The sequence below is a fragment of the Protopterus annectens genome, chromosome 8.part0 (genome assembly GCF_019279795.1).
Source record: "Protopterus annectens isolate FY-2018-M chromosome 8.part0, PAN1.0, whole genome shotgun sequence".
Lineage (NCBI taxonomy): Eukaryota > Metazoa > Chordata > Ceratodontiformes > Protopteridae > Protopterus > Protopterus annectens.
In genome coordinates, this window is record NC_056741.1 from 1,023,615,897 (window position 1) to 1,023,643,165 (window position 27,269).

Here is a 27,269-nt window from a genome sequence, read left to right on the forward strand (position 1 = left end):
TACTTTATTGTTGTGTACTTGTTATCCTCTCAATGGGGATGCCCCTCACTGGTCTAGTAGTGAGGATTGAGGCTCCTTGATTACTGGGCCAGTGCAAGGGCATTAAATATTAATTGTTTGGCAGTGGTGGGATATCCACATCAGATATTAATTGTTAGTCACATCACATATTAATTGGCTTGTAGTGGTGTGGCTATTGAATTTCTGTAGCTTGTGTACAGTGACCACTGAAGGTGTTTTTGTACTCTAAATCAGCCATGCAGTGAACATTCATATCACAATTGTTTTATTTCTTTTGTTAGCTTAGTCAGGGAGAGCAGGCAAGCATGTCAGCAGAGGAGTATGGCAAGCTGGCAAGGGGCCAGTTGGCTGAGATGTGCCAGGCTAAAGACTGGTGCATGGAAACCTGACTAAAGCAGACATGATTGCAGCTTTAGTCACAGCTGTATCCAAGACTAGCATCCAGGAGGATGATCAGACTGACCGTGGAGATGTACAACACTCAGAAAATGGACAGCTCAACCTTTCTACAGAGGACTTAAAAATCCACCTGGAGCTAAAGAGGCTTGAGTTGGAGGCCAAGCGTTTGGAAATAGAAGCAGCAGAGAGACTGATGCATCTAGAGACTGAGGAAAATGAGAAACTGTGATGTCTGCAGGCTGAGGAGAATGCAAAACTGCTATGTCTGGAAGCTGAGGAGAAGGAGAGACAAAGGCAACATGAAAAGGAGATGCTGACTCTTCGCCAGAGTCATGGAGGTAATGGGGAAGGGAGTAACCAGACCCCAGAAGCACAAAAGGTCAGTAAATGTCTTCCGCAATTTATAGAGTGGGATAATTTTGATAGTTTCATTTATATTTTTGAGAGGTATGTAAACAGTATAATGTTGACCAAGGGCTCTGGGTATGATTCCTGACCCCCTTACACCATGATAAAGCTGTAAATGTTTTTTCCAAACTATCTGACATTGACTTTTTAAACTATTATGTTATAAAGAATTGTTTGCTAGATTTTCTAAGCTAACACCTGAAGAAAAGATTTCATGAGTATAGACACAAGGCAGATGAAAGTGTTTGAGAATATGTTGCTGAACTGAGCATTTATTTTAATAGGTGGGTGAGTGGATGTCAGGTCACCACTTTTGAAGGGCTGGCAGACCTTTTGGTGAGGGAACAATCCCTTAACACTTTGCCTGAGGATGTGAGGATCTGGTTAGCTGATAGACAATGCTCTACTGCAAATGAGTTGGGGAAGAATGGAGACCTATACCTAGCAAGCAGGACATACCTGCACAGGAAAGGGGCACCCAGTGCTGCTCATGGGTCAAAGGGAACCAATGGTGGGCAGCCCAGACTGCCCCAACAGAATCTGCCAGTAGCAGGGGAAGCCACTAGTCCAGGTAAACATCCAGGACTTAGGGTTAAATGTTTTGAATGCAGCTAGTGGAGCCATGTGGCGTACAGATGTCCATGGAGGCAAGGTGGGGAAGAAAAGGTAAGAGAGCCAATAAGTGGGAATGACAAAATGCCAATAGTAGGTTGTCTTGAGACAACAAGGGTACCAAACTACCACAAGAGGTTATATCCTATCATAGTGACTGGCAAACAGACCATTGCTAATAGAGACACAACCACTGACATAACCATTATGAATCCTGCAATGGTTACAGAAGAGCAGTACTTGCCTGGGCAGTCTACTCCAGTCAAAACTTTAGGAGGGACCCCATTCCAATATCTTTAGCTAGTGTTCACCTTGAATTGGAGGGTGGAAAAGGAAGCCAGCAAGTAGGTGTGTTTGAGGATATCCCTGCAGATATCCTGATAGGGAATAATTTTGATAATGCAGTACAGTGTGTTCATGCAGTTACACGCAGTTAGGCTTGGAGACAAGCATATGGGTCTGGTAGCCTGGGCGAGACCCAAACAGACTGCACACTTGCAGCCAGGACTGGTGAGGTGGCTACTTCAGGGAGGGAGCTACCCTGTAGCAGTGAGACTGAGAGTGAGCCACAGCTGCTTGTTGGTATTGATGTTCCCTTGGTCAGAGTGACTGCAAAGGCAGAGGTGAGTAGTGGTACCCAGGCTGACAGTGAGGCACCACTCTCAGACGATATCAGACTTCCTGTGGAAGGGGAGCTGGGAAGGGTTACAAAGAGAGAGAGAGTTGAGACAGGCTCACTTCTCAGACCCTACATTACAAGGCCTGAAGTAGGTAGCTAGTGTGGCACCTGATTCTCAAGGGAAGGGGGAATTGTTGTATACTGGGACAAAGGGTTACTGTATAGAGAGTGGACTGCTGAGGAGGGCTAGAGGGTGAGAGAATACAGCAGTTGGTAGTGCCCAGACCCTACCATCTGGCACTTCTAGCCATAGCCCATGATATTCCCTTTGCAGGTCATATGGGCATAAAACATACAAAGAGATGTATTATGCAGAACTTTTACTGGCCTGGGATTTCCAGAGATGTAACAGGGTACTGCAGGACCTGTGAACAGTGCCAAAAGGTAGGCAGGGCAGGAGACAAGGTGAAAGCTCCTTTGATGCCTTTGCCTGTGATTGAGGAGCCATTTCAGAGGGTAACTATGGATATTGTGGGGCCTCTGAGTAACCCACATTCCAAAGGGAAAAAGTATATCCTAGTGGTAGTAAATTATGCTACATGATACCCTGAGGCAGTGGCTTTGTCCTCCATTGAGGCAGAAAAGGTGGCAAATGCTTTGTTAGAGATTTTCAGGAGGGTAGGTTTCCCAAAAGAAATACTGACTGACAGAAGTGCCAATTTCATGTCAGACCTGCTGGCTTGTCTGTGGAAGTACTGTGGGGTGAAGCACCTAAATACCACCCCCCTACCATCCCCAGACTAATGGTCTTGCTGAGAGGTTAAACTCTACACTCAAGTCCATGCTATGGGCATTTGCAGACAAGTTTAAGATGGAGTGGGACAAATATTTTCCCCATCTGTTGTTTGCTTACAGAGAGGTTTCCCCAGGAATCCACAGTTTTTCACCCTTTGAGTTGTTGCATGGGCATAGAGTGAGGGAGAATCTAGACCTTATTTGTGATGTGAGAGAAGGTGAGTGTGAATCCCACAAGGAATGTGTTGTGGCATATGTCCTAAACCACAGCAAAAGGCTCAGGGAGCTCATGTGCTTGGCCAAGGAGAACCTGTCAGACGTCCAACAGCAGAAAAAGGTCTGGTATGACAGGAATGCTCTAGCTAGAGAGTATGCTGTAGGGCAGCAGGTGATGGTTCTCATTCCTGTCAAACACAACAAGCTGAAGGCAGCCTGGGAGGGATCCTACAAGGTGGTAAGGAAGGTCAGTGATATTAACTACATAGTACATCTGCTAGGCAGGAGGCAGAGGCACAAATTGTACCATGTTAACATGATGAAACCTTACCATGATACGGAGGCCCTTGTGCTGAGTATTTGCAGTGAATTGCAGGAGAAGTCTGACGGAGATCTGGTGACTGATCTCCTCAGTGAGGCTCAGACTGACACCTCAGTGGAAGCGGTAGCAATGTCCCAGCAGCTATCTCCTATCCAGGTTCGAGAAATCTGAGCAATGTTACAAGAGTTTGGGGACATGTTCACTGGGAAACCAAGGTGACCCACCTGGTGCAGCACCAGGTGACAGAAATCCCAAGGCCTACTAGGCAGGCCCCTTATAAGATGTCTGAGAGAGTCAAACAGACTCTGATGGAGGAGATACAGGACATGTAGGCACTATGGGTAATTTAGGAGTCTAATGGTCCCTGGGCCTCCCCAGTGGTGCTGGTTCAAATGAAAGATGGCAGCACCAGGTTCTGTGTGGACTACAGGAAATTAAATAGTCACACACAGTCAGATGCCTAGCCCATTCCTAGGACAGATGAAGCCCTAAAGCAGCTGGGTGGGGATAAGTATCTTACCATCATTGATCTTACCAAGGATTACTGGCAGGTGCCTTTGACTCCCAGTGCTAGAGAAAGGTCAGCCTTTGTGACTCCTTTTGGCTTGTATGACTTCACAAAGAAGCACTTTGGGATGAAAAATGCCCCAGCAACTTTCCAGAGACTGGTAGATCATATGGTAGCAGGAGCAGGAGATTTTGCCCTTGCCTAGATGATATTGACATCTACAGCCATTCCTGGCAAGAGCACTTTCAGCATGTTAGTAGGGAGGTGCTAGGCAGACTACAGAGGGCAGAGTTGACCATTACACCCAACAAATATCAGGTGGGTATGGCAGAGTTTTCCTACCTGGGACATAGAGTGGGGATTGGTAAGATCAGGCCAGAACCTACCAAAGTGGAAGCCATTCAGGCATCGCCTGCACCTGTTACCAAAAAAACAGGTGAGGGCATTCTTAGGGCAGCAGGGTACTACAGAAAGTTCATCCTCAGTTATAGTACCATAACTGCTCATCTCACAGACCTGACAAGGAAAAACAGGCCAGATAAGGCAGTGTGGACGACAGCATGTGAGCAGGTATTCCAGAAGCTTAAAGAGGCTTTGGGAGGACCCCCTTTGTTAGCCAGTCCAGATTACAGCAAATAATTTGTTGTGCAGGTGGATGCTTCGAACCATGGGGTGGGGGCTGCATTTTGTTATCCAGATTTCATCAGAGGGTGAAGAGAACCCAGTGGTTTATCTCAGTCATAGCCTCCAACCCAAGGAGGAATGTTATGCAGCTGTAGAAAAGGAATGTGTAGCCATAGTGTGGGCAATACACAAACTTCAGCCTTATCTGTAAGTAAGGAAATTCACTGTAGTTACAGATCACAATCCCCTAACATGGTTATATCATGCCAGCCAGAAAAATGCCAAGTTACTAAGGTGGATTCTAGGGTTGCAAGCATATATGTCAGTGCAGCACCACAGTGGGATTCGCAGTGTCAACACAGATGGGCTCTCAAGACAGGGAATGGGGTATGGTATACTCAGATAGACTCAACCCTCTCAACCAACATTTCTCAAGGGACACTTGAAAAACTAGCTTGAGTTCTCAGTGGGGGGATGTGATAAAATGTGAAGGCTGCTAGCCTAGACAGATAGAATCTTGTAAATAATTCTAGGTAATTGTAAATATTAATATCATCCACAAACTTGTTTTACGAATGTAAGAAAACTGTTATGTGATGAGCTTCAAAAATGTAACCACAGTGCACCCTGCTGGAAGAAATCAGAAATGTGTATAAACTCTATTCCTGTGCAATGTATGTTTTCATGGTAGAAAACTGGGACATACAGAGTTAAATTGCAAACTCTAAGAAAATAAGCTGATAAAAAATATATTTTATGACTGTGTTATCTTAAGTTAAGAGACAGGATGTCTGGGCTAGGAGCTTCTTTCTATTGTCTTAAGACAGAGTTAATTACTAGGTTTCACATGTAAAGTGTCTTCTATTGCTGTGACTTCCTGGCAGTTGCAGATCACAAAGAAATGTTAAATTTTAAGTTCTGTGAACCTGTGAAACTTAAGCAGAAGTGAAAAGAATGATGTAATCTGAAATGACTCAGCAGTAATGTGTATTATCAATTTAAGAATTATCTCAAGAGAAAGAGATTGCACTTTGTATTTATCTTCAGACCTGTTAACAACTCACCAGCACTTGCTTGCTCTGTAAGTAGGATTTAGATCTTAGTATTTCTCTTAGAGATAGATAGAAATATCAAGATTAGTCTAGTTGTTTTCTATATTTATGTCAGACTGCCCTACAATGTTGTTTTAAAGTATTTCCTGTGATTTCCGAACTCTCTATTGTCACCGTGTTTGTTGAGTTAATAAGTATTGTCTTGTATTTTTATTATTTATTATTAAATATCTTTAAACCTTTTAACTGTGGCTGTTTTGTGTATAGATATTTAAGCTCTTAGGGTACTTGCATGTATTTGGCGATATTGTACAAGCCACTCCAATAGCCTCGCTGTTCGTCACACTTACTATATGGATAATAGTAACATTGCACAGTAGAATTGAATGCCCTTTGGTAAGGGCCTTTATAGTAGCTGATAAGGGTGGTTGGTAGCAGGTGGTAGTAGAATATAGTCTGGGCAGATGGGGGCATAGCTGGAGAACTTGTGCCAGCCTTCCCTAGGAGTGTCTGTGTGTTTGTATATAAATCAAATCTCAAAGTGTGTGTGTGTCAGCTACTTGAGCAGGGACATGAAGCACTGGTTAGACAGAGAGGGTGTTGGAGGTTTTGGCTTGACCACTCAGCTGAGATCTGAACCCTATAGCTGTGCCAGTGGGGAGTCTTATTGAGGATCTGGAGAAAAAAGGGAGAAACCAGACACAGACTGACTGTGATCTCTGTGTGCTTTTAAGGGAAATTTAATTTACTGTGTGTCTACTTGTTCTCATCCCAATGTGGATGCCCCTCACTGGTGATAGTGGTGAGGATTCAGGCTCCTTGATTACTGGGCGAGTGCACGGGCATCACAGAGCCATTATGGCATCTTCCTATGAAGGGCATAATACTTCCTGCAAAAAAAAAAAAGATCTCCCTGAATATTGCTCCTGTATGTTTTTGAAACTTGCCACAAGGAATATCAAAAAATAAACCCCATTTCTTCCAGGAAAAGCTTCTATAATATCTTAAAAAAAGAACATAAATGCAACTACATAGGAGATACAGGCAAAATTCCAGAAGATACTTGCTCTAAATTACTGCACAATTATTCTTCACAGCTCCTGAAGGCATTTGCTCTATATCACACCTGCCTCTAACAAATTCCATTGGGCAAGGGACTATATTTGCATACAACAGTCACCCAATGTTTAGCTCTTGTGACAATGTATAAACGCAAAATATTGGTTCTTCAGATAACACTACTTCAATAAACATGCTTGTTCATCTACACTCATTTCTCATATATATGCACTACACATGGGTAGGTTGCACTCTGTGTAATATGTATTTCATTTTAATTTCCTTGTATTTACTTCACAAATTTTCTTGCTTCTTCTTCAGTTTTTGCTTATTTGTATATATTATATAGTGTAAACTACATTGTTTCTTTTGTTTGCTGCTTTATTTTCATTTTTACCTTTCACATCTTATTCTTGCATTTTATCATTTGCATGTTTATATTCAGTTGAGCCTTTACAACTGAATATTTTATGTCCTTGCTGATTGACCTGAGCTGTAGCTGAAAAGGTTTCAAGGACCAGACCAGTTAACAGACGATAAATAATTAAATGCATACAGGTGAGCACGATTCTATGGCCACTGATGCGTGTTGTTCAACCATTTTATATGAAGGGTGAGAGTTATGTTCACATTTTGAAAGGTACATCAAATATATTACAGATACGAGTAGGACTCCATCAATAGTGTGTCTTATTTTCCTTCTGTTTGTGATTCCAATAGACAAGACATCATGGAGCAACTACAGCTTTACTATTATCCAGTCTGTAGAATCAAGGATTGCATCTTTATAGTTTTCAGGTAATTTTAGTCTCTTGTCTTGAGTGACTCCAATTTTCAGCATGCAGGAATACATCTTTTTTGTTTGTACATAATGCTGCTATCTTAATCTTGAATGACTGTGAAGTTCATCTTGCACTGAAATTATTTGCTACTGTGTATGTGAAGTACAAGAGATAAAACTCAGTATTTCCAAATCAGTGGTCAGTTTTTTTTTCACTTTAATAAAATGAATTGTGCAGAGAAGCTACTTTGAATGGATGAGTTTAAGTATATCTTAGTGTCATGTTCAGAAGTGACAGTAGAGAGGACTGGAAGATTGACTGGCAGATGAGTACAGCTGTGACAGAACTGCAGGCATTGAACCAGACCGTGCTGCTCAAGTGACAATGGAGTAAAAATACAATATTCTCAGTTTACTGGTCAGACTGTGTCCTCATCCTAACATATGGGCATGAGCTTTGGGAGAGGATTGATATGATGAGATTTTATGAGAGAAATGTAGTTTGGGCACCACGAGAGGATGCCACCTGGAAACCTCTCATGGAAGATGTGCAGGTAAGGTCAACAGGGAAGAAGCTGTAGAGCAGACTGTGGATATATTGGAGTGATTATACCTCTTACCCTATCAGCATATCCCTGTGAATCCCAAAGGGAAATCCAGAGACTGATGCTAGAGTCTGGTTTACTTTCCCCCAGCTGCTGCCACTATGACCCTCACTAGGACAAGCAGTTTTACAAAATGGATGGGAGTTTAACCACTGAACTTTACTTGAAAAGATGATGAGGTACAAAATAAAACAGAGAAAGACAGCTTGCCCAGACATTATTCATCTCTGGTATCTCCTTCACCTTTTGCCTTCTTGCCTTCTATGAGGCTAGTACCAATGTGTGCCTTCATCCATCAAAATTATATTTTCCTTAGTCTGTGTATGGTCATATACAGCTTCATTTACAAGCAAAGAAGTTCTTCATAAAATCTGTCCAGATGTTTATCACAAATGGAATGACCTCAATACTTTTTCACTAAAAAAAAAAAAACAAAAAAAAAAAAACAAAAAAAACAAAAACAAAGGTCTAAATCATAAAACTTATGCAGACCATATCAAAGCCTTGCCCCTCATCTCAGTATCATACAGGCTGCAGGTGTCCTCTGCCTTGCATATAGAGCTTTTTGTCAGATTTATTACAAATTTGCAAGTCCAATAGTATCATAAAAACTGCTTAAGGGATCTCAATCTCTTCTGTAAAATAAATACAACATGTTGGAGGGATAGGTTTGTATCACAGAGAATACTGCTTCTATGGAACTGCCTTCTATCGCCACATAAGGCAAAGTACATCTCTAACTTTATTCAAATGTGATTTGTATGAATGGATTGGTAACTGTAAATTCATACACTAGTTTAGCATCTCTGTCCCTCATGGATAGTGGAAACATGTAAATGTCCCAACATATCCTTATTTGGCCCATCTGTGGGTTATTTGTATGCAAAATATTAAGGGCTAAAAGTTAGCATGTTAATGTAAGGCTTGGCTTCTTAAGATCCTCATAGATCAATAGCCTAGAAAGTACTTATGAAGCCACACGAGATGATGCTGTCTTTTAATGCAATGAAAATCGCGTGTTCACCTGGAGCACCAACTATTAATGAAAGGTCTGTTATTAAAAATAAACAACAGCTGCCTGGGCCTCATGTGTACCTATTCACTTCTTATCAAAAATAGTAAAAAAATCATGAGACTGAAGGCAAACTCCTACACAGTCTAAAATCAGGAGAGTCTAAATGTGTGGTTAGTTGTCAGCCTATTAGATTTCCAGTATTAAAATTTGTTTATGTTTACTTTAGCTGGAGAACACTGATGCTCTTCCAAAGTACTCGACATGTAACATGCTACAGTGAACAACTCCCTATTTCTTTTCTTAACCTTCTTACATGCTGCATTCTTATGGAAAGTTACAGCGCCTGTTTTAGTTATGGATTACAATGTCAGAAACAAATTTCAATATACCAAATGCACCTCATTTGGGCAGACAATCTTACAAGTGAACTTGATTCCTTTATTCTAATGTCTTAGTATTTAGTTTTTCAGTTTATTTATTGTTTCTATTCAGAACATCCAAGAATTCTGTCTCCTCATGTCTGTGTTCTTCTGTCACCTATTTAATTTTAATGGTATACTATTAGATGCTTGAGACCAGGAATGCAGAGTCAAGAAATAACCAAAACTCTGTTTTGAATGTCAGAATATCATATACTGGCAGACACAAAACTGTACATTGAAACTCCCTATGTCTCTGGACTCAGGGTCAAGCACTAACATAGGCTGTGAAGGAAAGCAAGTTTGGAAATTTGGTAATGGTGATATTCTACATACCAAGTCTTGAGTATCTAATAGCAATTTTAATACCTTACTTTATGATAACTATGTTGTAGAAGCAGACACCTTTGTTAAGCAACTTACTGACATGTTTTTTAAGTACCGCTCTGCACTGTTAAGCTCTAGTGTCATGCTACAGTATAACAGAGACCAGTGCCAGCCACCAGAGAACAGCAGTGGGAAGTTAAAATAGCCTTAAAAGCTACTGTCCACCTAACAGTGTTGCACATACACAAAACAGAAAGTGTGATAGAGTGAAGTGTCTAACAACTTTTAAAGCCACTGACATTTAACTTTTGGCTGTTGTTTGTATGGCAGTGCTTTCAAAAATGTAACACACTTCATTCTCCTGCACTTTTTCTGTAACTAGTGGTACATCACTGCAGCTAAAGCTCCATTTACTACAAATAATTATTATCAGGTCTCTGCAATAATAATTCAGTTGCTATATGTTCTCAACAGGGATGTCAAAAATACCTCTTCAGTTTTGTTTTATTCTGCTCTCTCAGGAGGATTTCTCAATATCCACTTGTTGAATATATATTAGTTAAATAATGATTGGAGACCCAGATATAATTATGTGTTGTTTATTCATTCTATTTTCTTGTATAAGTTGAGTCTGAAAGGTTCCATTTGGGTTCGCTATCCATAATCAATTAACAAAAGAAATGAAAAGTGAATTAAAACATAGGAAATAAATGACTTTGTCTAATATGTACCCTATGTGTAGGAAAAGCTTTTAATTTTAAAAGAAAACAGCATTTTAGTTTCCTTATTATGCTGTAGGACTGCAGTGTATTTAACATATATTGCAAAACTAATTGTATCTGTTGTGTAACCTTTTTTGGAAAAGCACGAGAAGCAATAGTTTAATTTAATACACTGTTGCATGACTAGGTATTATAGATCACAACTGTAGTTCATATGCTTTAGCATCCTGTGGTATACAATAATGAATAAAAGTTGTTACATATATATTATGAAATTGTTCATTTCTTGTCAGACTTTTTTTTGGTTCAAGTTTAGCTCTTAGCTGGCTTTTAATTACGAATGTGTAAGTGGCACTGTTAGCTTTTCCCTCATTTCTGCTTAGTTGTTTACCTATTTTAAGCTCCTCCTGGCTAAAAGCACCACAGGTACAAAACATTTCCTGTCTCTCGCTCTCTCTGTCCAGCACACCCACCTCTTCTCTTGTTAACATATTTTCTCTGCCTCGTTTTTTTTGGTCTCCATTCTCATTCACACTGCGGGTTTGTCACTGTCAGCAAAGAAGTCTGACAGCATCTGAGAATCCCAGGCAAACAGAAATGCTTACGAATTTATGAACTTTGGAAGTTATGATTCTCTTTTTCCTGAAATGTTCCAAGGTGTTTGAAGTGAACAGTCACTGGAATGAAGCAAGTAAGAGTTCCTCATTAACATTTCACTATTGATTGTGGTAGTAATAATCTTTGCTAGAAACTGGTCCATGGTACAAGATTTCTAAGTCACTTTAGAAATATTTTGCTGTACGTGAAAAATGCATTTTTTTTAATTTTTGTTGCTTAAATGTAATTATTTTTCCCAAGAGTTAAAGGGCAAGAAGTTTACTGCACTTATGGAAGCTCCATGCTTCAAAATAATACAAATAACAGTATATTTTTAAAGCTGCTAATGCAGCCATATCATGGATACAATATGTCTGTGATGTGGGTGTAACAACCCTTGAGTTAAATCTAACATCTCTTGAAGAAAAATAAATGTAGTGCCACCTCATCATCTCCCACTATACACTTCCCTTTATTTTCAGTTTTTCACCACATTCTATGAGGAGTTTTTCAGCAGCATTTTTGTTCTATTTAAATTCACTTGTTTTTATTCCTACCTAATGTTAAACACTTTGCACTATGCTCCTTATAGGCTTGCGCATGAATATGTTTTATATCCTTAGAAATGCAGAACTGGTGCTAAGGCATGGTGTTTGGTATATAAATTGCTTGTTTACATGGAAGATCTTGTGTTAAGGCATTACTTGTTTACCTCTTTGGACCCTTCCACAGTTATCCATTGAAACTGACCACATTTGCCAATTTACATACCCTGACATTCAAGCATTACCATTCTCTAAACAATACAGCATCTCCTGGTTTCACTGATAAAATGAAAAGTTAAGTTGCTCACAAAAGACAGTGACAAATGTGATGCAAACAGCAACACATGGTGCAAATAATAGCTATTAAATAGCTATACATAAAATGTGAACACTAGTCACTCATAGTTTTACACCACACAGGCAGTAGTGCAGAGTTTAGCTTACAAATCATGACTCTTTCGCCTCATCTACACTATGAGTGTAACCAGGCATACTCTTTGTACCTATTGAGTACATTTTATTCTGAACATCGTATTGACATGAATGTTTTTCAGGTCATATTATGTCTACAAATATCTAAATGAATGCCTTTAGCAAAAGATGCAGTATTACTAATGTAAAAACAATATACTTAATAGTTTAAAGGGGAACAGCTGAAAATGTTATTTAAATTTTATTAAGTGCTTGGGGCAGCATTTTGAGAGATGTGTCTGTTTTTAAGTGATAGGTGTGGGGGTTAGCACTAAGAACTTGTCAGTATAAAATGGAATTTGCTAGCTACACCCCTGTTCTACAGGGAGAACTTGGGGATCACCCAGGCTGTCCTTCTCTTACCCAGACTTACATTCTTAGGTTCTACTGTTAATATTTTTTTCTGTTTTACATACTTAACAGCATTTTATGATACCTGAGGTACAGCCCTGCATTGTCTGTTCACACATTCATGAAACTTTTAGGAGTTCCCTGCTGCATACTTTGATGTACTCTGCAGGCATTCCTGGGTGCTTTGCTTGTACATTACTCTAATGTTAATTGATCAGAAGTGACTGGCTCTAATCTGATGTGATTAACATTATATAATGAAGTTTCTTTGTTCATTCTGTAGCTATCCCCCCCGATATTGGGAAACACAGGCACTTCCATACATCATGTGAGCTATTGAACAGTTTGTGTATATTTATTTTCTAAAGTTTCACCATTGAATAAACACCACATTTCACACCAGCTTATTTTTGAATATGCCCTAAGGGAAAGGCAAAAAAGACTTTGAATATAAAAGAAGAACAATATATCACACAATAAAGATACTAACAGGTACAGTGCATAGCTATCATTTACAGTGTTTAGTTACATTATTTTAGCTAGTTTTAAAAGAAGTGTTTTAAGTTACCTAAGTTCTTTTATTTGCATAGTGTTAAGTTTTATGTTGATTTGAAGTAGCTTCTGTGGATGCCAGCAAACAATGGTGATGGCGCAATGCTCAATAGACTATGCCATACCACTGCTAGAGCTTATGTTTTTATTCTTTTGAAATGACAGTAGAATATGAGACTGTTCTTTCTAATGTGACAGCACAAGAATGTCATGAAATGTCTTACCATGTTTGAACTGAGTCCAGCAAGACAAATGTCTAGCAGGTGCGATGACACAAACACACATATATCTAGCAGGTGCGATGACACAAACACACATATATCTAGCAGGTGCGATGACACAAACACACATATATCTAGCAGGTGCGATGACACAAACACACATATATCTAGCAGGTGCAATGACACAAACACACATATATCTAGCAGGTGCGATGACACAAACACACATATATCTAGCAGGTGCGATGACACAAACACACATATATCTAGCAGGTGCAATGACACAAACACACATATATCTAGCAGGTGCGATGACACAAACACACATATATCTAGCAGGTGCGATGACACAAACACACATATATGAGGTTTATATTTTTGTTTTTGGTTTAAAATGAAAAAGCTCACTGCTAAGTGAAGTGAAGGTGTTTTAGAATTATGGAATTATGTTTACTCATAAGAGCTAATGTAATTGGGAGAGGGGGTAACTTCCTATTGTGGGGTCCTAGGTACTTCTGGATGGTCCTGCTATAGCATAGTCATCAAATATGACCCTAGGGGTACAATTCAAAGTGTTGCCTCAGATGCTACTCTCTAACATAAACCTATGAAACAATTGAGTATCCATTCACTCATCCATCCATCCATCCATCCATCCATCCATCCATCCATCCATCCATCCATCCGTCCATCCGTCCATCCGTCCGTCCATCCATCCATCCATCCATCCATCCATCCATCCATCCATCCGTCCGTCCGTCCGTCCGTCCATCCATCCATCCGTCCGTCCGTCCATCCATCCATCCATCCATCCATCCATCCATCCGTCCGTCCGTCCGTCCGTCCGTCCGTCCGTCCGTCCGTCCTTCCGTCCATCCATCCATCCATCCATCCATCCATCCATCCATCCATCCATCCATCCGTCCATCCGTCTGTCCATCCATCCATCCATCCATTCATCCATCCATCCGTCCATCCATCCATCCATCCATCCATCCATCTGTCCATAACTCCTTTTTTCCATTTTTTTTGCTCATGGGGTTAGGGTTATCACTTTAACAGTGACAATCATCTAGAGTCAAGGTTTACACCACTGGGTTGCTAGCTCTGCCATGGCTGTTCTTCTATACCACACACACTCTCACATGCACAATCACACCTATGGCCAATTTAGAATGTCCAATCTATGTACTGCATGTCCTGGGAATATGGGAGGAAGCCCGAGCACCCAGAGGAAACCCAAATAAACACAGGGAGGACATACAAACTCCACACAGAAGGCACCCCAGCTGAGAATCAAGCCAGGGATCCTCTTGCTGTGAGGTGACAACCCTATCCACTGCATCATGATTGAAATAATCTCAGGTAGTGTTTTGCTTCACTTAACTGCTAAAGACAAAGGAGGATATACCTCATGTCTTAGCCAAAGCATGACAACTGACTCTGCTGATTTAGTTTTATAGTGTTTTGTGGATACTCAAAATTCTTAAATCTGAAACCCTTTGGACTCCCATATATGATATTTCCAGCACATTTTATACATTGTAAGAGTACTCAATAAAATGGCTGCATAAAGATAAAGAAGCATTGTTGTCTCACAGCAAGAGGTTCTCCCATTCGATTCTTGGCTGGAGCACCTTCTGTGTGGAGTCTGCATGTACTCCCCACGGTTGAGTGGCGCTCAAAAGACATGCATGAATGGGCATGCCTTCGTTGAAGGTTGGGTGTTGAGCTGGCACCTTGGCACCGTAAAAAATCTACTGCCAATCATTAACGTAATGAAGTTCCGCTGTGGCGACCCCTAACCGGGAAAAGCCAAAAGAAGAAGAACAAGTACCTTTTGCAACACTGCAGAAGCTGACAGTTCAAAGGACAGATGCATTTGGCCTTCATATGAGGAAGAAGTTAACTCATTGCAAGTGCCTTTCAGGGAACTGCACCTAAGCTTAAAAATGCATTTGTAACCTGACCTCTGGTAGTTACTTTTCTCAGATGCTAGTCATAAATAAAGCTTGCTTGGAATATAATTCTCTGACAATGTACTCAACATCAAATATAAAAATAAATAAAAGATAATGTATATAACAAGTCTTGTATTACCAGATTTTGAAGATATCAGCTTGCTCACAAGGCATTATAGTTATTATTTATCATATTTTGTTGTGTGAATTTTCCTAAAAACATATAATTGTTTTTCCTTTTTGAGACCAAGTATTGCTCCCATTTATTGTCAGACAAACTTGTCTGTGGCAAATGTAGTAATCAGATAAAATTAACTGTAGGAAATGTCAAACTTGCTTCCACTCAAAAAAAAGTACCTCAGGGTACACAAGGTCGTAGGTTTTTATAATAGTCAAGAAAGATTATGACATATTCCTTAACATGTTATGGCTTGTGGTTGGTAATGTTGTCTGTAACATCATTTCAGCTGATTAATATGGGGTTGTTCATTATTTTATAACTGGTTCCACTTGGGGGATTGACAGATGTTTCAATGTGTGACTATCTCCCCTTTTTTTACAAATCAGTTCCATTCCTGCTCCAGCACTGCATTTTTATCTCCAGATTTTTGAAATCATCAAATATAACAGATCATAGTCCTAGCATAAACCTGCAGTTAACTCCATTAAAAATTACATAATTAACACATAAAATGCTATGCTGCCTTATAAACGAATCCGTACCAGAGGCAATCTCCTGACTTTTGCTGGTCCCCAAAGAATATAAAATAGGCTGGCAGGATTCTATAAAGTTTTTGACTGCTATTTTACCTAGGGCTCAGGCATTTTCTTTTTTATAAATTCCTCTTTGAGGTGGAGGACTCTGATTAATACATATATATGTTAGGAACTGCATCGCAAATAACTTGTTATGTAGGCTATATTGCAACATGTGAAAGTTAAGTCAGAAGTAGAAATAAGGATGCTGGTGACAACACAGAGAGTCAATCCTGCTTACATCTGCACTTGTAGCAGAAACTGTGGAATGTGAGCCAATTTACATTTCCTGATGGAGAAATTAAGAAATGGACTCTGATAACATTCTCTGTCACAGATGTTACTCTAGCATGTGTGCATTGTGTAATAGCAGCTGTTGTATGATGGTGAGCACATAATGTGTAGGTAAGCTGTCTACACTTTCTTCTTTTTAATGCTGTGGTTCATCTTTAAGAAAACTGTACTGTGAAAAAAACTCACACAAAATTTTATATCAAAAGCTTGGCGGAGTAATCTTTTAGGGAGGAATTGCATATAATTTGACTTTTCAGTATTTTTATTTTCAAGAGGTTTTCAGGTAAGGTGTTTGGATTTGAAATCATAAATATCAGATGAACAATGTAAAAAGACCACTGTAACAGGCTATGAGATAGACAGCCTCTATCACACTCTATAACACATTCCATTGCTGATTGATTCTTACTATGTGAAGCTATAGAACAAGTTTCTGTTTGCACCAAATAATAGTTTTGAAGCCAAGCCTTGAGCTATTTTTAGCTGGTCTGTAGAACACGCGTACCTGATTGTTCAACATTGTTTACTTTTAAACTTTATTATGGCATGTCGTAAGGGCATGAATCAGTATTTTGTGAATTACTTGTCACTCTAACAGTTTGATTCTTACAGTCTGAAGCCATGTCAATAGAGTATAATAAGGAATCAGCACTAGTTAGATGGGAAGAATGCTTGTTTTTTATTAAAATTATGTCTATTAAGTGACTGGTTGCTTCTGCAGGATTCATTAGTCACTTGTTTATTGCTAATGCCCGTGTGCTTTAGTGACCACTTCTTGCAAAAGGAAATAAAAGATAACATTATGAGAGATTTTCACTGTTAATGCTGAAATTTCAGTCTAGTTCACAAAAGACTGATTATTTAAATAATTGGATTTCTGTCTGCCTATTTTTCATAGCAGTGCTTATGAAGTTACTTTAGACAAGTTGTTTTCTATACAGAGTTTCTCTTAAGAAATTGACTTTTGGCATTTTTTCTGCCTGCAGTCATTAGATAATTATATCCAATTATGTAAGTTGAAAACAGTATGCTTTTTTAAATATGTGAATATACATTTTACCTTTGTCACAGGAATATGAATAAGTGGCAAATTATGCCCATTGTTAAAACAGTTCTCAGTCACTGTGTAAATAACCTGGTTATGCTGTACTTTGCCATATCATCAGATGACATAAAATAAGTTTTATGATGAATGGTGTGCTTACCAGCGATATCGCTCAAGTCCAGTGGGCTATGTCTAAACTATAAAAGGGTAAAGACCACGTTGTATGAAAGCAAGCATGTTTGCCAAAGTTGCAGCAATTTACTGATGGTGTAAACCACCTTAGAAAAACAAAATAATTTGTTTCTTTATTTATTTATTGTGCTAATCAGGTTGGTGACTCCTGAACAGTGTCCACACAGTGTTCTACAGCTGTTCAAGCCCCAGGTGCTCAAATTCCAGCAACTTGTATCCAGGGACTCGAATGGCTGTAAACCCATCCAATCAGCTGCTTGCACTTGAACTTGAATGTGAGTTTAGTGACGCAGCTGCTGCACCATCTGCTAGGAGATGGATGCAATCAGGTGCTGAGCATGGACAATGGTAAGTGAGGAAGTGGAGCCAGGACGGTGTTTTTAGGTTTAGGAAGGGAGGCAGAGGGGGGACTTTAGGTTAGGAGAGGGACAGAGACATTAGGTTTAGGGAGTGATAGGGAAGTTTTGGGTTAAGGAGGAGGACAGGGATTTTAAGGTTGGGAGAAACTGTGGATGGGAAGGAAATGTTAAATTTAGGAAGAATTTGGAATGGGAGGTGGGAGGGGAGTTTAAATTTAGTGAATGATCATGACTTTAGGGTTAGGGAGGGACACGGGATTTTAGGGTTGGGGGAGTTAGTGAACTTTATGGTTAGGCACTGAGTAGGAGTCTTTATGGTCAGGATAAGGGTTCTGGTAGAGATAGTTAACATTATGGGAGATATGTTAGTGTGACTTAGAGCACTTGTTGAAATGAACGAGTGGCAATGAGGATGTGTGTCTCAAGCAAATGTGTCTCTTGCACATGTAGTAGACCCATGCCCATAATGCTATACAGAAAGAACCCAGAGTAAAGAGCTCCAGATCACAGAATTAAACAGATAATTTATTCAGGGATAGCAGAGGTAACAGGCTGCAAAAGAAACAATGCACAGTTTGTTGTTTATATGTACTTCAATGTCAAGAATTAAGATACTGTACAATGACTTCTGGGAAAAGTAGTCACCCTATATAATCCAGTGATTCCTAACCCCAAGAACAGGTAATGCAAGATCAAACACTCAGCTACTTGTGAACATAGCTACACAACAGAAATAATGAATTTTTGCATAACACCTCATTTGGGGACTTTGCCACCATGCCTCTCTTACTTATACAACTATACTGTTGCATAACAAGGGATAAATGAAAAACACCCTGAATGGTGTACATAGTAGTCAAACAAACTGCAGTCTTACAATATGAATGGTATGAAAGCTGGTTGGTGGAAAAGTAAAATCTGTGAATCATGTGCAGGGAGAAAAAAAAAATGAGCAAAATGACTGCTGATCACTCATAAGGTAACCAAAGCAGTTGCATCTGTCATAAGTGAAGTTACTATATTTCAAAATATTCCATAGATAGTGAAGTAACACTTCATAGATGGATGCCAGTGATGAATATAGCCAGTATTTATACACTAGCCTCTCCAACTACAGGCAATGTTCACTTCTGGGTGGTGTACCTATTCTAGTGCTCCTTCCAACATATATATATATATATATATATATATATATATATATATATATATATATATATATATATAGATTCACAGGTGTGTGATAGGCTAATGGCCCTGAAGGCTTTAGAAGCCTAACCCATATGATTACCCTGGCATCATGCCACCCGACCTTAATTCCCAGTGCCTCTGTCAAGTAGAGACACTGGAGTGATCCCCGGGGTGAATTTTCTATTTCCCATCCACTCATCAAGATTTCTCTTGAAGAGGTCCAGTGAGGCCCTCCACTTGACATGTATGGGAAGTGTATTCCATAGCATGGGCAGTCTCTGGGTTATGAACCTGTCCCTCCAGCCTGTTCTGTTGATTGTGGTAATGATGTTGAAGTCTCTGGAGCTTGTGGGGTGGAGGGATTGTGATTTCTTTAGATGTAACATTTCTAACAGAGCTGGGTTAGACATGACTTTGTAAGTCAAGCAGAGCTCGCTATGTAAGCGATATGAGACAGATAATAGTTGGAGTTTTTTTGAGTCTGTCCATATAGGACAAGTGTTTAAGGCCTAGGATCCTCTTTGTGAGGTACTTTTGCAGCCTATCCAGTTGTTGCAGGTGTCTAGTGAGGTACATGTCAAATGGGGCATTGTACTCATTGATTGGCCTAATGAAGGAAGAGTAGAGGGAGACAATGTCCTCTTTCTTCCTGTATGCAAAACCCTTGGTAATGAGATGTGGCACATAGAAGGACTTTCTTACCACAGTGGCAATGTGGTGGTCAAAACAGAGGTTGCTGTCAACCTATGTTCCCAGATCTCTTATAAAGCCTTCTGTGTTCAGTGGACTACTATCGATGTGGTAATTCATGGGAACTGGGTTTTTTCCAAAGGGAATGGCAACACACTTTTTGGCATTGAGCTTAAGGCCATGGGTATGACACCAGTAGTTGGTTTCAGTGAGGCCTTACTATAGGAAGTCAACATCACTTGGGGAGTTAATAATAGCTCCCAACTTGCAATCAGCTGCAAACTTTGTCAGCCAGAGTCCCTACGTGTTGGCATGGACTTGAGAGAAGTAGATACCAAACAGGAAAGGAGCCAGGACCGAACTCTGTCGGACTCCACTCATGACTGGTCAGCTACTTTCACACTGTGGGCTCTGTCTGTGAGCCAGTTTGCAACCCACCTCATGATATAGGAGCTGATGCCTAGCCTAGTGAGTTTTTCTATGATTCCTGAGTGGGGAATGGTATCAAAGGCCTTGGTCAGATCAAGGTAGGCTGTATGAACCACCTTGCCTTCATCCACAGCCTGGTGACTGACTCAAAGAAGTTGACCAGGTTGAGCAGGCATGATCTACCCTTCACAAAGCCAAATTGTGTGGGATCCAGAGTTTAGAGATTCCTTATATCCTTGTTTATTATGTCCATGATGATGCATTCCACAGCTTTGCATATCAGACTCGTCAGGCTAATGGGGCAATAGTTCCCAGGGTCTGTAATCATTTCTCTTTTGTGCAGTGCACCATTTGGTAGGGACAAAGCCTGAGATGACGCTGTGATTGAACAGGATACACAAGTGAGGTGCCAGTTCACTCTGTAGTTTATGCGGAACACAGCCAGGGATATTGTCAGGTCCCATAGAAGCTGTATAAAATAAATAAATAAATAAATAAATATATATATATATATATATATATATATATATATATATATATTGAAAAACAATCTTCAAATCTTGTAATGGCAGGCTTAAGCAGGAAAACAAATCCACAGTGCTGAAACATTCTTACTCTTTTCAGGTGAAACGCTCATAAGTCATTGATAAAATGACATTTGTAAATGTATTCCAGTATTACTTGTATGATCTCTTACACAAGCATTTTATAACATTCAAAAATCAGGTATAGTTTCCTGAGGTGGCAGTTTACACTTTTCTATGTACAATTTATATAACCTTTATATACTGTATTTTATCTTTTCTCTGCATTGTGTGTCTCACTTTATTTTGTAACTGGAGGTTATGAATTACAAACCTATGTGCAGTATTTCTGGAACTTGCATTTGCCTCAGGCTGTAAGTTCAACTCTACGTCAAAAAATGTTCATAGATAAATTAGATGTAAAACTCTTACACTGTTGCATTTGTTGGTATGTGTATTATGTTCATGCAACCTAACAATCAAAATATAGAAAAAGACTGTCCAGAAGAGTCAGGCTAGACACTCAGTAACTTCCCTTTACATGCTTTAAAATTATGAGTAATGCAAATATAAATAAATTCAAGAAGACAAATAATCTTTGGATAATACAAAACATCTCAAATGTCAATATGATCTGAAGAAAAATTTAACAGAACTATTTATTAATTTCTGTGTTTAAATAAGACAAGTGTTTAATATCATTACCGTGAAATGAGCCTCAAGCACAACTGTTTTACTAGAGTACTGATATATAAAAAATACTATTTTCTTAAGTTATATATTCAAAATGTGGAAATCTTTGACTTAAATCTTTTGAAACAGAACTGCGGCTTCATATAACTTGCTTCCAGAGGCCGAGTTTGAGGCAAACAAAGCTGATGGCTTCCATCATGATTAAGGTGGACCATATTTAAGCCAACAGAGGAGCATCTTATTTCCTGTCCCGTTTCTTCCCAGCAAGTAGTAATTTAAACAGATATCTGTTGACAATATATAAAACCTATATCTGCTAACAGTACATATGTAAGTACATATGCCAGCAAGTATTATACCTTGTTTCAAGTAATTCAGGCATAGTCTCAGTGAATGCAATAGATTCTTCAAGAGATGCAAAGTAGTCAGGGACTTAGGGACACATACATAGATAGTAATCTGGCCTTTGACCATCATGTGTCTACAGTGGTGAGGAAATCATTCTGTGTTGCACAACGTATGAACAAAGGTATGGCATCTAAGTCCAAGGATGTCATTGTTTCACTGTATTCATCAGACCTATCATTGAATACAATGCTCCCTTTGGTATGTACCTAACTAGGCATATCCAACAACTGGAACATCCACAGGGGCTCTTCGCTAAAAGAATACAGCGTGTAAATAAAATGTCCTATGCAGACCGCCTCAAGGCCCTATCCCTGTATTCTGTCTCCTACAGGCTTTTGAGGGGAGATCTATGCCTGGCATACAGGGCATTGTCAGACCCCACTCTAATGGGCCTCCTGCATATCCAGAAAACAAACAGCACCAGAGTTACCTGTCTAAAGACTTAAACCTTGCCTGTGATATAAATAGGACCTGCTGGAGAGATAGGTATGTGTCCCAGAGACTACCCCGTCTATGTAACAGGCTCCCCATCCATTCCATGTTGAAGCAGAGTTCATCTCTGGCCCGATTTAAGTGCATCTTGGTCAATTGGATGGGAAAACAGAAATCCATCCCTGGTTTGGCACCTATGTCTCTAATGGACACAGGTAACCTGAAAATGGTTCATCTTCCAGGCCCCTGCTTACACTTATCAAGGGTATCAGAACTTCTCAGAGATTTGGGATGCATGGCTAGGCTTAAAAGGCCCTTGTGGTCGTTGTGGCCTAGTAAACACCTATGGACCTCTGACCCAAACACTGAAGTGGTACATTTTGTAGCCCGTGGAATGTCTTGATGATGTGTAGTTTTGCTTTCTAGACAAAAGGTGACTTCCTGCCAGCCAATGTCATCTGGTCAAAACTGAGATTAATTTTAATTCTCTTTTTCATGATTTGCAGCTCTACACTTCCTATTCTTTGGCTTTGCATTCATTTTGTTCTAATGATAGAATATTTCTTTTGCTGAAGATGACCCCAGTGTAATAGCTTTTGTGCTCACATCTACTGTTATTCATCATGACTTCCTGAGTGTATTTTTCCATTGGTTTATTGTTCCGTTTGGAGGTGTTTAGTAGAAACAATATAAACCTTGCATTGAATACTTTTCATATCTCTTCTTGTACATCCAAATAACTACTAATACTTCTTGCTGCTTTGTCACATCATCCAAACATGTATAACGTAAAATAAGTGAATCCAGTACTCAGCACCTATAACAACCACATTTGTTGCAGGCTGGTCTTTTTCTAACAGAAACAAAGCAAGACAGTCTTGGGAATTTATTAATATCCACAGCACAGGCCATGTAGCCCGTGATAAATGTTTAGTTACCACTAGGCAGTATTTTGTGATTCAGAGACAAATTAACCACAATGGGGAAAGACCTCATTATGAGCTAATTTGCATGCAACTGAAACATGTTACCTGCCATGAAGTGCATATCAGAACTTTCTGTGGTAGGCAACTGTCTTGGCAGTTGCATTGTGGAAGCAGAGGCCTCCCCCAGTCACTCTCATACACATAAAACACACAATAAAACAAACACAGGCACACACACCACATACCCCCTCACCTGTCTCTGTTGTCATATTGTCACCAGTGTCTCCTTTTTGCCTACCCACATAATTCAGGGATAATTACAGCTAATCATTAATGCAATATATTCAAGGTTCACATTCCATGTCTTTCAGTAATTGCATGCTAGGGCAAAAGTTGTGTACAAGGTTGAGAGGTATACATGATGATTCCTTTTCCTCCACCTCATACATCACAACATGTTGGAGGCATTGCATACTGCCTGAGGTACTGTATATATATATATATATATATATATATATATATATATATATATATATATATATATATATATATATATATATATATATATATATATATATTTCAAAACACCTGCTGCACTGACTTCTTGGGTAGTGGAGCAGGCTAATGGAGATGTTTCATGTGGCAAGGGTGCATAGTTTAAGCCCCATTTTATCTCATTTTAATCCCTTTGTTATATTTTAAACATCAACCCCTGATATTTAGTGGTGACACAGATAACTAAACTCACTGTAGGAGCTGAAAGAGGTTAGTGTATATGGTTGCAGTGTAATTGGCATCTTTTATAGCACTCTGCTTTTTTAGGTGTCTAATGGTACCTCACCCCTGATCCCCATTCAGTTTGAATGCCGCTTGGGCACAGAACTGTTGTTATCCCTGGTGTCTAGAGTCCTCACCAATCCCTTATTCCTGTACTGTTAAAGTGCCATTATAGCATGAGTGGAGAACAGGGAGTCCACATTTCAGTACATTTTAGGTAAACCAGATCTGTTGAAGGGAATAGGCATATGCAAACAACCAGGTTACAAATATTTTCACCACAGGATGACCATCAATTATGATGGTTTAAGTAACAGGGTAAAAAATATTATTTCCCAAAATTGGGCTATTCTGAAAACTAATGAGGAACTTTATCAGGATTTAGGTGACAACCCCACTTTTATTTACAGAGTACACAATATTAAGGAAGTGTTGGAAAAGGGCAAACAAATCTTAAAGACAGGTTCTACTAAATGTGGTAGGTGTAATTATTGTCAATACATAGTCAACACAAAAGAAGTTACTTAAAACAACTATTACATTTAGGAAAGGTGCTTGTAACTCAACATGGTGAGTTTATTTGCCTCTCTGCAATCAGTGTTTTTTTCTTTTTATGTCAAAAAGACAGAGAGGAAACTTGCTAAAAGGATTTATAAGTATTTGTGTTGTGTGAGAAAGACCAACCTAAAATGCTTTATATAAACATTCTCTTACATGTGTTGACTTTAAAAAAAATGTTTTTGGTATTTTAGAAGTAGAGGAGGGGCCTAGGAAAATAGATTAGAATACAAGGAACACTTCTGGCAAGTTAGATTGCATGCAACACTGAAAGCTGGTCTTAATGACCATATTTCAATTAATTCCATGCTAAGAATGAGAGCAGCAAAACTAGGAAATGTATATTTTATGTTTTTACTTGTTCCAATTATTTTTTTACAGTATTTTTGATTATACTAATGAGCAGGTTTATTATTTTTACAGGGTTTTAAAGTGGAACCTTTTGACTTACAATCTGATTAACGTAATCACACAATGAATTTTTGTATTCAGTCTTTTACTGTAAATGCTGGAGTGGTTAATGAACTTGATTGATTGATTAATATTGTTTAATTGGGGGCAATTTATAAGGAGAGACTTTTACATAATCTGTAGTTTTGATGAAATCCAAGTGACGGACAAAAGAATTTAATGTTTTTGTTTTACAATAAACTTGTTTTTTAAGCTTTACTGCATCAAGCTTCTGGGGAAAAAAATAGATATTATAGCTTGATTTCAGTAAAAAAAATGAAAAATTCCAATCAAAAACTTAATTTGAGACTAAAACCAACAAAGAGACTATAAAATAAGTTAGGTGAAGAACAATACACAGGTGTCTTCTTTGATGAAAGAAGTGCAGACATTGGTAACATATGCTGGACATCATGACTGAACTAAACAAACTAGATCTAAAAATCTTAACCCACTAGTACAAAGTTCCCAGTTCTATCTTAAGGACTCCTGGGAATTCCTTAATGCGATCCACAAAAGCACATCTTTCACAGGTCAGTGCACCATGGTCACTCTTGATATTGTGACCCTTTACACTAGCATCCCACACCAGGAGGGCTTAGATTCTGTCAGAGATCATCTGGCGAAACCCCCCCCACACACACACACACACACACACATAGAATTCAAGCTTATGTAACATTATTGTAACTAGTACTGGAAAATAACTTTTTTCTTTTCATGGCATGATTTATCAACAACTACAAGGGGTAGCCATTGGTGCCAAAATGGCACCAGCTTACACCAATTTGGTTCTCAGCTCAGCTCCTGGGAAGCAGACATTCTCTCCAGACTTGAAGGCTTTGAATTAATCTATATAAACCTTATATAGATGACATATTTTTCCTGTGGAGAGGGTCACACATTGATCTGGAATTGTTTCTCACCAGAGTGAGTCAAAGCATGGGGTTCCTTGACTTCACCCTGTTGGTTATTGGTAATGTAGTTACCTTTCTTGATATTACCCTTTCCTGAGACCAGTAAGTTTAGTTCTATAATCCACAGAAAGAGTACCTTTCAAAACAACTATCTGGATTTCATCAGCCAACATCCCTTATTTATGAAGAGGAATATAGCGAAAGGGCAATTTGTACAGTTAAGTTGCATAGTTAGTGAAGACAGCACGTTTGCTAAAGAAAGCCAATTCCCGAAGCAGCTTTTTGTTGAAAAGAATTATCCAGAGGCTTTAATTAATCAGATTCTCAAAGAAGTGATGGACAGTAGGTACAGCAGATACCGCCTATCCTAAAGAGACACCCTTACTAAGAACTGGGAGACCATTATTAGTAGCTGCAAATTAGCCAAAGCCCTACGACCCTCCCCTGTGTTTGTCTACAAGAAAACACAGTCTCTCAAGATGCTGTTTGACTCTGGGCTCTCCCATAACACTAAAACCTTCACCTCCACTCCAGAAATGTATTGCTGAGGCAGATGCGTATGCTGAAAATACATAGCCATAGGTACATCTTTTAATTTGAGATCCCCCAGGTTTAGAATTTCCTTTTAAGAAGCCCATAATTGCAACATCACCAGTTTAGTTTAGCTTGCTTTTTGTCTTCAATGTGATGCATTCTACGTAGAGAAAATCATCAGAAAGTTGAGAGATCGCATTAAGGAACACTGTCAGACATTATGAAAGGGTGACTTTAAAAATGCATTAGCTAGGCACAGTTTGGGTACAAGTATTTCATCTTTATTATATTAGAAAAAATTCTAGTTTGTGGGGAGACTGGAACTCCCATCTCAAAGTGAAAGAACTCAGATGGCAAATTAAACTGCAAGCAGACATGCCCCCTGGTTTAAATGGTAATTTAAATGTAAAAATAATTCTAAAATGGAACAGGTAGGGTGGGAAAATGAATCTTAATCATCCAAAGGTGTTTATATCATTTGTAGCTTAATTTTCTGATGAAGTTCGACTTTTAACATGAACGAATGAAAGCGCTCACATTTTTAAGCTTTGTATGTTTTGAAAGTGACAATTAAAAATTTCTACTTTAAGTTCTGGCTGTGGTTTACATTCCTCCAAGTCTGAAAAAGGTTTCCGTGTTAATAGTCTTTTTGCTCTGTAACCTTTTGACAGTTTTATCTTTGGATTTAAAAATGGTCAGTTTTAAACAAGACTGTGAAACCCAAATAGATATGTTGAGTATAATGATAAAACAATAGGGCTCACAACTAACCAGCAAACAAGATGCATTTAATGACATGATGGAATGATATCTGATGGTGAATCACACAGAATTTTTACTAAAGCAAAATAACTGGCTTATTGAAAAAAAAATGATATGGAGAATAGACGTAGAA

The 27,269-nt window shown here is 39.0% G+C and overlaps 1 protein-coding gene across 1 annotated transcript in view; it reads left to right on the forward strand.

Moving 5' to 3' along the window:
* Nucleotides 1-10,973: 10,973 nt before the first annotated feature.
* Nucleotides 10,974-27,269, forward strand: part of LOC122809201 (beta-1,4-galactosyltransferase 3-like) — a 415,178-nt gene continuing 398,882 nt past the window's right edge. Inside the window, exon 1 of the mRNA XM_044080511.1 lies at nt 10,974-11,195. The gene's annotated coding sequence lies outside the window, so the exon portion shown is untranslated. The remainder of the gene's footprint in view (nt 11,196-27,269) is intronic.